This window comes from Ranitomeya variabilis, chromosome 2 (assembly GCF_051348905.1).
Source record: "Ranitomeya variabilis isolate aRanVar5 chromosome 2, aRanVar5.hap1, whole genome shotgun sequence".
Taxonomy (NCBI): Eukaryota; Metazoa; Chordata; class Amphibia; order Anura; family Dendrobatidae; genus Ranitomeya; species Ranitomeya variabilis.
Window position 1 is genome coordinate 1106126834 of NC_135233.1, and position 9495 is coordinate 1106136328.

Sequence of the window (9495 nt, forward strand, 5' to 3'; positions counted from 1 at the left end):
GAAGCTTAACTGCTGCAGCAATTGTAGAGAAACAAGATTCCTCAGATCCGACCCAACTGGGCTGAAATAATTCATCAACTGCACTGAAATAATTCATCAACTGCACAGCGAGAGGAGGGAAAAAATGGGGCCTTGGATTTTTATTTTGTTCCGAAAAGCGTTTGCTGTTGACAGAAGCATTTAGATGAAATGTAATGATGAGTATAAAACACAACCGTTTAGCAGAGGATGGTTTCGATCCATCGACCTCTGGGTTATGGGCCCAGCACGCTTCCGCTGCGCCACTCTGCTCGTAGTGTTGGATGCTTAGAGTCGAAGTCTAATTACTGTCTGCCTTCTGGTCTGTGTCGTGTAATTTATCAGCCATTTCTTATCTGTTGGCAACTAGATTATTCTTGGTGTTTTGCAAATATTTCTTTGCTTTTCACCTTTTATTTCGGGAGACGATTGGAGGAAACGGCTCCTACATTTACCACAAAAGATAAAAGGACGTTTCTAATTTACTTTGCTTCTCTCTGGGGAAAATAATGAGAAATGTAGAAACAAATTGCTTCTATCTGGGCAAATTATCTGCGTTAATGACCAGCTCAGATCAATTCCATCGTCTGTGAGATCAGTCAGAAATCTAGGAGGGTAAACTCTGCTCCCGGGGCCGTGTGTAATGAGGGAGCGGAGCTGTGATACCGGATTCCACCCGTTAGAAGCAATTTTGCATGAGGTGAGGCCGCTACACGACACAGTAAGACCTTGTAGTTCTCCGGTGATGGTCGCCTCGCACTGTATCATGGAATAAGAGGGATTATTTTGACTAAAACACTACAAAGAAAAAAAAAGCTTTTTCCATCCCCTTTGGAAGGTGCAGACATCCCTCTCGGATGTCTTCATCTGTATCTTTTTCCTCTCTCGTCACCAGGTGGTCGGTCACTTTCCATCTGATGTTTTCTTCCTCGGTGAAGCGGCTGGTTAATAGCGGAGCATTATATACCGTAGTCCTCGCCACCATAACAACGGTTCCCAGAGACAGGAGGGACGATCACCGCAAGTTCTCACCACACGGATGAGGCCGACTGTAATGTCTACAGATAGGTCAGGACTCTCAGTCAATACCGCAGATTCTGCTGTAGGAAAGAAACATTATTGATCCGTATACTGCTGCATCACAGACCAGAAAAGTCCTCACAAGAACAGAGGTCAGACGTAGAATATGGATGTCTTAGAACGATGAGCAGACTAATCCTTGATGAAATATTTCTTTAGAATTGACGCTGACTAATCCTTTTTTTTATGATTCAAATTACACAAATCTAGAAATGTGGCGGCCATTTTGCTGGATTCAGATTGGCTAGGGATGGGTGTAAAACTGGCCTCGACACCCGTTATGAAGCCATGATGTGCATCACGGTGTAAATGGTGCAGAAAGCTCTAAAGAAGAGAAAATAAAAGGACAGAGCTGTGCAAGTGAGCGAAGGACGGGCGGGAGCTACCGGTGTCAGAAAAGAAGGGACGTGAGCATGATATCTTTAACCCCTTCCCATCCTTTGGATGCTTTGATGTTGGAAGATCTCAGAATATAATATAACTAGATGGCAGCCCGATTCTAAAGAATCGGGAGTCTAGAATCCATATATACTTTATTTATTCAAATGTAAGAATAATACAATTAATAAATAATAGTAAGAAAGAACAAAAAAATGGCTGCACTCACCAGCTCTTGACAATTCTTGACAGTACGGCACATTTCTGATTGGTCGCTCGCGGCAGGCGGCAACCAATCAGAAAAGTGCCGCGCACCACGAAGGCATATATCTTTGTCCACCCTGAGCCGGTGTAGGACGCTGGTGACGTCACTTATCTCCGGACATTATCTCCGGACAAAGCCACGGAAGTTGGCACAAATTGCCGGAAGTAGTATTCTAGGCAATTATATATTAGATTTTAATGTTATCAGTGTTTACCTTTGAACGTTTATATTGTATTGTCCTGTCACCAGCCATGTGTACGATTATCGGCCGAAAGCCTCTCTGGAACCAATAATCACCCCATGTAAAGGTATCTTTATAAGTTAAAGATTCAGAATACTATGACTTTTATCATATCCTGAACAGTCAAGTTTTTTATGAACCGTTAAGGTTTTCTGGTTGAAGTAAAAAAAACTCTGAGTGTTTACAGTTTGAAACCATAAAATGTTGAAAAATTATGTCATTCTTGAGTATATCACTCAATGGTGCTCATAAACGTGTCAAATTTGATCTATAATATACTTTAATATACGTTACTTTAATCTTTAATATACTTAAGAACAGGGCCCCAGACATCACACAGGGGGTCTGAAACACCGCACAGTGGTCCAAAATATCGCTGTGCTCTGCCTGGGGCCCCATATGCTGCCTGGGGCCCCTGTGCTCTGCCTGGGGCCCCTGTGCTCTGCCTGGGGCCCCATGTTCTGCCTGGGGCCCCTGTGCTCTGCCTGGGGCCACTGTGCTCTGCCTGGGGCCCCTGTGCTCTGCCTGGGGCCCCATAAGCTGCCTGGGGCCCCTGTGCTCTGCCTGGGACCACTGTGCTCTGCCTGGGGCCCCATATGCTGCCTGGGGCCCCTGTGCTCTGCCTGGGGCCACTGTGCTCTGCCTGGGGCCCCATATGCTGCCTGGGGCCACTGTGCTCTGCCTGGGGCCCCATATGCTGCCTGGGGCCCCTGTGCTCTGCCTGGGGCCCCATATGCTGCCTGGGGCCACTGTGCTCTGCCTGGGGCCCCATATCCTGCCTGGGGCCCCTGTGCTCTGCCTGGGGCCCCATATGCTGCCTGGGGCCCCTGTGCTCTGCCTGGGGCCACTGTGCTCTGCCTGGGGCCCCATATGCTGCCTGGGGCCCCTGTGCTCTGCCTGGGGCCCCTGTGCTCTGCCTGGGGCCCCATAGGCTGCCTGGGGCCCCTGTGCTCTGCCTGGGACCACTGTGCTCTGCCTGGGGCCCCATATGCTGCCTGGGGCCCCTGTGCTCTGCCTGGGGCCACTGTGCTCTGCCTGGGGCCCCATATGCTGCCTGGGGCCCCTGTGCTCTGCCTGGGTGTAGGACACTGGTGACGTCACTTATCTCCGGACATTATCTCCGGACATTATCTCCGGACATTATCTCCGGACATTATCTCCGGACAAAGCCACGGAAGTTGGCACAAATTGCAGGAAGTAGTATTCTAGGCAATTATATATTAGATATCATTTTAAGGCCAAATTTGAATTTTTGCCAATCTCCTTGTCTTTGATTAGCAGCACAAATTTTTTCTGAATTTCAGCAACCTCTTTAACGTGGGACACAGCTGGATGTGTACTGTGCCTACAGGGGGTTTACAAAATGTGATGTGAAGATGTGGTGAGAACTGAGAACCCAACTTAATGGAGAAGGACAGGAGAAAAAACACGGGGAAGGATAAAAAGTTACACAGAAAGCAACCCAAAAAATGACAAATATCAGACACATAGACCGGAAAGCAGAAGCAGAACCTTCCGCCTCACACCCTGATGTAACTGTATGTTACAGTCCGGTGCGGTGCTTGCTCCAACGGGATGTTGTACAGCAGCATCTAACTATAACTGCAGCGACCAGAGCGAACTCACATCACTGATGTTTAACCAGTTAATGCCCTGATTGCCAATTTGGTCGTGTCCCAGCTCCATCGACCCCCCATGCAGAGTAGTTGCAGGAAACCAACAGGCAGCGTCATCTCCTAAGGCCGGAGACACACTAGAGCAGGGCTCTCAAAATGCATTCCTTGAGGGCTGCAAAACGTGCGTGTTCTCAAGATTTCCTTAGCATTGCACTAGGTGCTAGAATCATTATCTGTGCAGGTGATTACATTATCACCTGTGCAATGCAAGGAAATCCTGAAAACATGACCTGTTTGCAGCCCTTGTGGAATGTAGCTTGAGACCTCTGCACTAGAGTGTGGCATCGCATCAGATGTGATATGCCAATGACACTCGGCTGCGGATCTGCTGCGCGAGTGACCCGGGTGTCATTGCGCTATGCTCCGAACCCCTCACAGAGGATCACAGCACAGGTGAGGAGGAGATGGAGAAACTAATTTCTCCGTCTTCTCTATTGCCGGCGTCTACAGGAATCGCACTGCTCTCGGGTGACATCCAATGTTTCACACTCACCCATAGACTTGTATAGCTGCATGCGATCCGATTCTCACTGCCCCAAAGAATAACATTAGGCCCAGTGCAATGTGACATTTTATCGGACTGCACTCATCCGATTTATTCGCTCCTGTGAGTGAGCCCTAAGTCTGGATGTGACTCAAATCAATCACTAACGGGACTCGCAATCATGGAGCGGCCACTGTGGATCCAGCATCTCCATACACAGCACACACCGGGCATCCTGGAACCGAAGGGAGAATGTTATATCAGTACATTATCGTAATCACCGGTGAGGGAGGTTTCTACAATCGGAGCTCGTCCGGATCCATGGAGGCTCCTGATCCTGCTGATATCGAGTCTTTATGGTAACAATCCCGAAGAATAATTATACAAGCAGACTCCTCTCCAGATAAAACAAAAAAAAAAAAAAACGACAAAAACAGGTCCAAAAAGTAGTATACTAAAGATGTAATATTTTATTAATTGTTAAAAAATCAGAGAGATAAAAAAAATGGGAGCACAAGACAACAATGTATACAAAGACAGTTGATTAAAAAAAAAGGTCGCACATCCACATAACAATTAATGGCCAAAAATAGTGAATACAGAGATGTAATCGGGCCAAACTGCGATTCGCAATGTAAAAAAATACATAAGGAAATGGTGATGAAGTGACAATAAATATATTAAAATATATAAAAAATTAGAAATAAAGAATTATTATTAAAAGTGTTATGCACAAAATACACAGTAATCTGCCATAAACAGTTCAGTGCTAATGTGTCATAAAAAATGGAAAACTCAGTGAAAAAATGATGTCACTGCAACCAAAAAAGTAAGAACTGAAGAGAATGTGGTACATAGATACATTGGAAAAGCAGAGTAAAGGTACCGTCACATTAAGCGACGCTGCAGCGATATAGACAACGATGCCGATCGCTGCAGCGTCGCTGTGTGGTCGCTGGAGAGCTGTCACACAGACCGCTCTCCAACGACCAACGATGCCGAAGTCCCCGGGTAACCAGGGTAAACATCGGGTTACTAAGCGCAGGGCCGCGCTTAGTAACCCGATGTTTACCCGTGTAAATGTAAAAAAAACCAAACACTACATACTTACAGGTCCTTCTCAAAAAATTAGCATATAGTGTTAAATTTCATTATTTACCATAATGTAATGATTACAATTAAACTTTCATATATTATAGATTCATTATCCACCAACTGAAATTTGTCAGGTCTTTTATTGTTTTAATACTGATGATTTTGGCCTACAACTCCTGATAACCCAAAAAACCTGTCTCAATAAATTAGCATATCAAGAAAAGGTTCTCTAAATGACCTATTACCCTAATCTTCTGAATCAACTAATTAACTCTAAACACATGCAAAAGATACCTGAGGCTTTTAAAAACTCCCTGCCTGGTTCATTACTCAAAACCCCCATCATGGGTAAGACTAGCGACCTGACAGATGTCAAGAAGGCCATCATTGACACCCTCAAGCAAGAGGGTAAGACCCAGAAAGAAATTTCTCAACAAATAGGCTGTTCCCAGAGTGCTGTATCAAGGCACCTCAATGGTAAGTCTGTTGGAAGGAAACAATGTGGCAGAAAACGCTGTACAACGAGAAGAGGTGACCGGACCCTGAGGAAGATTGTGGAGAAGGACCGATTCCAGACCTTGGGGAACCTGAGGAAGCAGTGGACTGAGTCTGGTGTGGAAAGGCGTGTGCAGGAAATGGGCTACAGGTGCCGCATTCCCCAGGTAAAGCCACTTTTGAACCATAAACAGCGGCAGAAGCGCCTGACCTGGGCTACAGAGAAGCAGCACTGGACTGTTGCTAAGTGGTCCCAAGTACTTTTTTCTGATGAAAGCAAATTTTGCATGTCATTCGGAAATCAAGGTGCCAGAGTCTGGAGGAAGACTGGGGAGAAGGAAATGCCAAAATGCCTGAAGTCCAGTGTCAAGTACCCACAGTCAGTGATGGCGTGGGGTGCCATGTCAGCTGCTGGTGTTGGTCCACTGTGTTTCATCAAGGGCAGGGTCAATGCAGCTAGCTATCAGGAGATTTTGGAGCACTTCATGCTTCCATCGGCTGAAATGCTTTATGGAGATGAAGATTTCATTTTTCAGCACGACCTGGCACCTGCTCACAGTGCCAAAACCACTGGTAAATGGTTTACTGACCATGGTATTACTGTGCTCAATTGGCCAGCCAACTCTCCTGACCTGAACCCCATAGAGAATCTGTGGGATATTGTGAAGAGAAAGTTGAGAGACGCAAGACCCAACACTCTGGATGAGCTTAAGGCCGCTATTGAAGCATCCTGGGCCTCCATAACATCTCAGCAGTGTCACAGGCTGATTGCCTCCATGCCACGCCGCATTGAAGCAGTCATTTCTGCCAAAGGATTCCCGACAAAGTATTGAGTGCATAACTGAACATTATTATTTGATGGTTTTTTTGCTTGTTATTAAAAAACACTTTTATTTGATTGGACAGGTGAAATATGCTAATTTATTGAGACAGGTTTTTTGGGTTATCAGGAGTTGTAGGCCAAAATCATCAGTATTAAAACAATAAAAGACCTGACAAATTTCAGTTGGTGGATAATGAATCTATAATATATGAAAGTTTAATTGTAATCATTACATTATGGTAAATAATGAAATTTAACACTATATGCTAATTTTTTGAGAAGGACCTGTACATTCCGGTGTCTGTCGCGTCCCCCGGCGTCCGCTTCCCTGCACTGTGTAAGCGCCGGCCCTAAGCACAGCGGTGACGTCACCGCTGTGCTTTGCTTTACGGCCGGCACTGACACATTCAGTGCAGGAAGCTCTCAGCAGCAGCGTGTAACCCTGTGGACTCCGGGGGACATGACAGACATCAGAGGGTGAGTATGTACTGTTTTTTTTTTTACTTTTGCAATGGTAACCAGGGTAAATATCGGGTTACTAAGCGCGGCCCTGAGCTTAGTAACCCGATATTTACCCTGGTTGCCATTGTAAAACATTGCTGGCATCGTTGCTTTTGCTGTCAAGCACAACAATACACACCGATCTGACGACCAAATAAAGTTCTGGCCTTCTAGCTCCGACCAGCGATATCACAGCAGGATCCTGATCGCTGCTGCGTGTCAAACACAACGATATCGCTATCCAGGACGCTGCAACGTCACGGATCGCTGTCGTTATCGTTGTTAAGTTGTTCAGTGTGAAGGAACCTTTACTAAATGGGGAAGGGAGACAACCTAAATGAATAAAGATCTAATCATGATGAAAAATAATCAAAAGATGTAAGAATGCTTACAGAGATACTGGGATCTCACTCTCCTGGGATGGCGTGCCTCTGCAGTTAGAAGAAACCTATCCTGTCAGTTCTTCCTCACATCATTCTACCACAAAAAACCTTCCACGTAGTTGGCAGGATTTGAACCTGCGCGGGGAGACCCCAATGGATTTACAAGTCCATCGCCTTAACCACTCGGCCACGACTACAGCTGATTTATCTTCTATCTCGTGAAGACACTCCCTTATGACCTGCAGACGACTCAGTGACCAACCCCATAATGTGCTCAGAGGAGAAGACATCCTGCCGGCACCCATGAGATACTTTACACTGGAGACATCTGAGACTACAGTCCCTCTGGGATTCTGCGATTGTTTATTTGTTTTTTTTTAATTTGTTTCAGGATATTATTTTTGAAAAGGTGGAGGAATTGGTGCCTGACCTGGATGAGGCTTTAATGTCCTCTGCAATCTGTTCTCTGTACTTCCTGCAGGTATTTTCTCTGATGAAACCCCTTGAGTTTAGCGTACAATCATGGCCATAAAAACCTCCTCAAAGTGCATCTTCTTCCATCATCTAGGCCCTATGTGTTGATGATGATTTTCTAACATTATGGAAGTGATGACTAAGTGGCTCGGTGAACAAAATGTTGTCATTTTGGTCCATGGACATGAAACACCACAGATCTCATCCCATTGAGAACCTGCGGTCAGTCCTCAAAAACCAACAAACCAGAAACCAAGAAATTGTGATAAACTCGGAGCTAAGGATTCGCCCAGAAGCTGCCGGGGTAAAGGGCAGAAATCTGGAGAATAAGGGGCAATGCCGGGAATATTGAGGTGCCACAGAAACTTCATGGATTCATCATAAAGTGTAAACACTTCTGAAATATTTATAATTGGATATCAGTAACCAGAGAAACAGCAGCAAAAAGAGCGAAAAAACAATGAAGAGTGAAAATGTAAAAAACAGAACTTGTTTTAAAACTTTTGGCCATGACTGTAACCTAAAAAAAACCTTTACAAGGAACACAAAAAAACAGTTTTCTCATCAGCAGCCATAACGCAAATCAAATCTGCAGTAAATCTCCTCAGTGATCGTCTGCAGCAGCCAAACTGGAAGACAAAGGGAGAAAAAGTAGAGCTATCTACTCCCTGCAGTCGCTCACTGGCAGCCATCCGTGGACAGTCACTGATTGATGCAGAGTGCACGCCGCTATCATGCGATGCTCCATGACTGACATACTGTGGTCGATACTGACTTTTAGTAATACTATTTTCAATAGGGGGCACTCGAGGTCTAGTCCTCTTACTCTCTGAAGAGACGATTTGCATATTTCCCAGAAGAGCATTGCAGTTTAAAGTCTCCTCACCTCGGCATATCAGGCTTGACATGTCAACCTCCGCAAGGAAAAACATTGCCCCTTGGATCCCGGTCAGACGCCTCTCATCCAGCCATACCAGATCTCGCACTTTGCACTGATGAGTCGCACCACCCTGAAACACAGTGTCTGCAAACTGAGATTCTTGTTTTGGCTTTTTATCCGAAGTCATGTGGCAAGACTTGTTGGAGAGTCCATACTGACTTCTAGAATTGCTACCTCCTATAGGTGGCACTAGTGTTCTAGTCCTCTTCCTCTCTGAAGAGACGATATGCTTGCTGTAGGACGACAAAAGTGATTCATTTTGGTAGACCTGGAGATAAGCACCAGTATCTCAGCGTTGGTGGTATAGTGGTGAGCATAGCTGCCTTCCAAGCAGTTGACCCGGGTTCGATTCCCGGCCAACGCAGAATTAGTTTTATTCCTTTAACATGAAATCCTGCTGTCAGTCTCAGAGGACACATCTTATGTCACTGTGCTCATCACAGGTTTCATCTCCTGGTAAAGATTTCCTTTTTTTTCTGTATTTTTCTTTAACCCCTTAATGACCGCCAATACTCCTTTTAACGGCAGTCATTAAGGGGCCTTATTCCTCAGTGCCTGCTTTTAACAGTGCTGAGGAAAATGAGAACAGCACCGCCGTGACAGCTGACACCCTGCTGTATCGGCCTGGCCGGTTTTGCCACC

General features: G+C 45.6%; 1 non-coding gene across 1 annotated transcript; it reads right to left on the reverse strand.

The window, feature by feature from the left end:
- Positions 1-7553: 7553 nt before the first annotated feature.
- TRNAT-UGU (transfer RNA threonine (anticodon UGU)) lies at positions 7554-7636 on the reverse strand. Its single transcript has one exon. It is a non-coding gene; the product is annotated as a tRNA-Thr (tRNA).
- Positions 7637-9495: the final 1859 nt, after the last annotated feature.